Below are 5,676 nucleotides of genomic sequence, written 5' to 3' on the forward strand. Positions count from 1 at the left end.
CTGAGGGGCCAGAACTGGGCCAATATTCCAGATGTGGCCTCCAGGGCAGAGCAGAGGGGAGCAGAAACCTCTCCTGACTCCTGACCACCCCTCCCAATGCCCCCAGGTGCCATGGCCTTTTTGGCCACCAGGACACATTGGTGGCTCATGGTCAGCACCCCAGGGCCCTTTCCCTTTGCTGCTTCCCCCCAGCTCAGTCCCGAGCCTGTCTGGTACCTGGGGTTGTCTTTCCCAATGTCAGACTCTCCACTTGCCCTTGTTGTCTCATTCCATTTCTCTCCAGCCTGCTAGGTCCTCTGGATGGCAGCTCAGCCTCCTGGGGTCACCACCCCTCCCAGCTTCGTGCCAGCAGCAAACTTGCTGGCAGTGCACTCTGTTTCCTCACCCAGGTCATCCCTAACCACTGAACAATACTGTCCCAGTACTGGTCCCAGTACTGACCCTGAGGGGTGCACTAGACACAGACTTCCAACTGGACTCCATCCCAGTGACTGCCCTCTCTGGCTCCTCTTCCTCCCACTCACTCCATATCAGGCCACTCTTCTCCAGTTTAGTCCAAGGATGTCTGGGACAGGGTGCCAAATGCCTTCCTGAAACCAAGATAAACTCACATCCCACCACCAGGGGCTCAGCCTGGGCAGACACCACTTCCCCTTGGCGAAGCCACAGGGACTGCTCCTGAGGGCCCTTGGGGTGCCTGAGACAGCACCAAGACTGAGTTGTCCAGCCCTTCCCAGGGATGCAGGGGAGGCTCTGTGGTTATCCACTCCTCCTTCTATCCCTCTCCTGAAGCCTGGGGACATTTGTTTCCTCCGTCACCTCTCCTGTTCCAACAGCTTCCCAGAGATGATGGAGAGCAAGCCGCAATGACATCCCCACTTCCCTCAGCACCCATGGGTGCATCCCAGCACCCGTGGATTTATGGATGTCCAGACTCAAATCCTGGTTCCAGTTACAGCTCACTGGCTCATCTGTAGAAAATGATCTAGAGATGGCAGTAAACAGCCCTAAAGCCACGGAAATTTTTCCTTTGTTTGGGAACATCCCAGCTTCCTCCACCTCCACCCGGTGCCATACCCAAACCTTTCACTGGAAAGTTGGGGTGCCTGGGCCTTTCTGAACAGAGGCTGAAGGAGAACATTTTGTGGGGTTTTCCTTAAACCTTTGTGCACCCAGTTTCCCACACTGCTTGCCAGCTGCAGCTCTTCCCAAAAAGCATCAGGGCAAGCAAACCCCTGGGATGAACACAGAGTTTGTATCAGGACATCATTTTCCAGTGGATATAACTGGGATTTTGTCAGCCAGACTGTTCTGGCTCATGAGAAAAAGCAATGAATTTTTTTGTGTGGGGAAAATGTTGTTAGGAGATTGGTGAACTGCCCAAAACCTTACAACCACGTTCTGTCCCCTGCCTTCAGAGCACCCCCTTTTCCCTTTCCCTTCCTTCCTGAGCTGCCTTGGAAGCGGGGGTTGGAGTTCAGAGAGGATGTTCACACCAGAGACCAGCTCAGGTCTGCCCTGGTGGAAGAGGACAAAACCCCTCCCAGCATGAGAACTGATCTGGATTAACTAATCCAGATGTGACCTGCAGCAAGGGGGGTTCTGATGCAAGCCACCACAGCTGGCTCAGCTCTGCCCTCCAGGGGCTCAGGACCCTCCTGTCTGCAGGTCCAGGTGGCACCATGCAAATCCTCTAAACCTTATTGATGGGGACAGAGCCAAACCACTGCCTGGTTTCCAGTGCTGCCCAACGCCCTGCTCAGCCTTCATTGCTTTCTGACACAGATCTCAGGAAGAAGAGGGTTTGGGTTTTGGTTGGGGTTTTTTTGTTGTTGCTTTTTTGGTTGTATTGGGGTTTTTTTGGGGTTTTTTCCCAGGGCACAGCTGCATTAAGTAGCTGAATTTTCAGAGAGAGCCATCCTGGGTGACAGCCTTTCCCTGCAGCTTTCCTGCCTAAAATCCTAAAAATCCATCTGATCCAGTGCCAGCCCTGGCTCTGTTCTAGCTGCCAACTCCAGCACACCAAGCTCGAGCCTGAGCCCGGAGACATCGTTCTCTTCTGGGCGCTTCCTTGGCTGCTGTGAAGGACCAGCCTGTGGGTGGATTCAGAGCTAAATCCCAACGTGGAGGAATCATTCACTGCCCACAGGCTTGTGTGCTTCTGGAGATTGAGTTAACCCCAGTGAAATGTCTTAGAGAAGAGAAAACCAGCTTGAGGAATCACAAGAAGGAGCTGGATGCAAGTGGTCAAGTTATTAAACTAAGATACAAGTCCCTGTAACTGAACCATGACTTCAGACCTGCTTTCTGGGTATGGTTCAATATACTTCAGGCTTTAATTTCACTTTATAGACTCAAAGCCAAAAGCCACCAAAACAACAGATTCAGAACCTGCAGTGAAAGGCACAGCCAGACACAACCTCGTGCATCCCTCCCCAGACTTCGGGTGTCAGTGGTGGCAGTGCTCCCTGCCCTTGCTGGGCAGCTCATCAGGATTCCCTCCCCAGCACAGCTCCAGGTGATGTGATGCCTGCTGTCACCTATTCACAGAGGTCATTTCTGTTTCACAGGCTGGCTGAAAACCTAGCAAAGCCCAAAGGATGAGAGGGATTGTGCCTGCTACAGCCATTTCCCCCTGACCTCCTGATCCCAAATGGACCTGGTCACACTTGCAGCATGGTGGGACTGCAAACCCCGTGGCCAAGAATCAGTTTTGAAGCCTTGGGCAACCTGGGCTGGTGGGAGATGTCCTGACCATGCAGGGGGTGGATCTTGATGGGTTCCAACCCAAACCATTCTATGATTCCATGACTGCAAGGAGAACTGGAAGAGAACTATTGCCATCTCAGGTACTTAATGGGCCTGGAGCCCACTCATGGTCTTCAACCAGATGGTGAAACAAGTTGTGTTGAGGTTGTATTAATGAATGATTTTGTAGTTTTCATAGCATCAGGTTTGGGTGTTTAAAAGAATGCCCAAAGAGAACCTGACTTTCAGAAAACTCTAGCACCAAACCTCTAAAATTAAGACTTTTATGTGTCTCCTATCGGGAACTCAACCTACTCACCATTCCTGATCTCCTGGCTAAGAGCAGGACTGATTTCCAACCAGCAAGCAGGGGAACCAAAGCAGACACTGAATTATTTTCTCCCAGCACAATTTAAATTATTTAGTTTGAATTCCAAGGAGTGAGAACTTGCAGAACAAGAGCACTGTGCCAAGAGAACCCCTGCTCACCGACCCAAACCCCAGCACACCCTGGCCAAGATGCACCCAGCAATCCCCCCTGCTTTGTGCACTGCAACTCCTCCTCTGCTATTCCAGCAAAGCAGAACCTCAGTTTCCCCTAAGAGATAAAAAACCCCAAACAAACCCAACTTTATCTCTGGGCACCAAAGACAACCTTGTGCTGCGGGTTCGTCACCACCAGGTGCTGATCCAGCAGAACAGACTGACCCAAACCTTTTGTTCATCCCTTCCCAGCCATCCCCCCCCTCCACCTCTCAATGCAATGCAAGTTAAGAAAATTTCATATGCACTACATACACATCACAGTCAAAAATAAAGTATTTGTCTTAAAGCCTTGAAGTGGGGCTGAGATGCCTTTGCTCCTAACACCAGCTCTGTGGGAGGAACGTTTCATACTCACAGGGTGAAAGGCCCTCGATATGCACAGGTGAGAATATATCTGAAAAAGAAGCTATTTGGCTACCTATGTGTCAAGCTTCATGCTTTTATTCCAAAGTGAATTATTTTTTTTTCCAGCTTAGAAGTTTAGGACTAATAAAAGAAGCGGCACAGAAACCCGCTGGGGACTCAGCACACACAAAGCAGCCCCAGCTCTGGCTCTGGGGCAAGCACAGGAGGGCTGGTGGTGGCCACCTGCTCTTCCAGCCCCAACCTTGCTTCTGCAAGTGGCCCACCCACCCCCCATCACCACCCCCATCACCCCTGTGCACAGGGCTGGAACAAGCTCAGCCCAGAGACCGCCCGGCTCGGGGCAGCCCTGGACTGCCAGCAGCAGCTCTGTGCTCCAGAGCCAAGGGGACACTTCCTTCCCCTGACCTTGCTCCCAGGCAAGTCTGAAGCACAGCCCGTGTCTCCAGACTCTTTTTACTCTCCTGTCCCAAGGCAGTGGGATGTGTGTCCCCCTCCCAAAAAAGGCAACTCCTTGGTGCCCCCCTGCCCGGGCAGCACCAGGAGTCCTGTGCTGGGGCTGTGCCACTCTCCAATGTTGTCACTAGGTACAAAGTGCAAAAGTGTTGCTGTTCCTGCATCCATTAAAAACTTGAGAAACAAGAACAAACAGAGAAAGGATTTCCATAATAATCTGAAAATACATTAGTCTCCAAAAACCAAAACAAAGAAAAGAAGGCAGGGAACCTGTAACCTGTTTGTGCTGTCCTCTGCTCCCTCTGCGTGGCAGCAGTCACTCCAGGGATGCTTCTCCTCTGAGCTGCTACACCACACGCTGCACCTCTGCATCCTCTGCAGCCCAGCCAGGAGGAGGAGGAGGAGGAGGAGGAAGAGGAGATCATCCGGGAAGTTGAGTTTTGATGGCTCGGACAGAAGAGACCAATTGCTACCAGCCCCAGGCTCCTGCAGGGCACCATCATCAGTCTCCAGAGCAGAGAGAGCACGGAGCAGTCCCCTGGAAGGCAGGACTTCCCATCCCTCCAGACAGTTCAGCAAGTCAGCTCCTTGGCCTCTGGCTTGGGACAACGTCAATCACTTTCCCTCCCACCCCCCACGAAAAAAACCAAACCAAACCAAACCAAACAAACCATGTAAAATAAAAACCCCTCCCTGCTTCATCCATTTAAAGTGTTTGCATCTTTTCCTCCTATGAAATGTTTCTGATAAGGCTTTTTGCTATACAAAGCGGTGCAAATGCTGCCCCAGGACAGCTCCATCAGGAACTTTGGTCACACACTGTGGGACTCCTGTGCACTGTCCAAGTCCAGCGTTAGACCTGCTACCTTTCTGAAGAGAAGCTGAATACTGTGTGCAATAACACTAAGAAAACAGGACTGAACCCCAAATACAAAACAAAAAAACAAAAAAAAAAAAGAGGAGAGAGGGGAGGGGACAAGGAACTGAAATTAGGCAGAAGGCTTGCTTGGAAGAACCCCTCATTCCTGTGATGACTAACTGATCAATGCTACATTTAGACAATGCAAGTGTCTTTTCAGAACAGATTGTTGGTGTCAAAACTGCGTGTCTGGTCCTGAATGCCAGCTCTCTCATCAATGCAGCATTTATTAAAAAATAAATTAAAATGGAAAAAAAAAAAAAATTGACAAATTGCATCACCAGGTAGCAGCCTGGCCTGGATCACACAGTCCCATTGCATCTGTTTCATCAAGCAGGGCCATTAGTGTGGCTTCAGCACAGGGCAAGACTTCTTCTTTCCTAAAGAGAAACCCAAAGTGTAACATCAGGGAAATGGCACTGCTGGAATGTATCACTCTGAAGTTCATTTTCATCCTGGTTGGACTCTGCTCAGCAGCAGGACCTGAGCCATCCTGCCTTGATTCCTGCTGCTCTACCTGCTGCATCCTGATGAGAACCTCCAGCACCTCACCAAAATCCTCCATCTGAGCAACTGCACAACATCCATCAAGTGACTGAACCAGAAGTTGGAACATGGCCATCAGAGTCCACCTGAGGCTCCAC

This window comes from Calypte anna, chromosome 10 (genome assembly GCF_003957555.1).
Source record: "Calypte anna isolate BGI_N300 chromosome 10, bCalAnn1_v1.p, whole genome shotgun sequence".
NCBI lineage: Eukaryota > Metazoa > Chordata > Aves > Apodiformes > Trochilidae > Calypte > Calypte anna.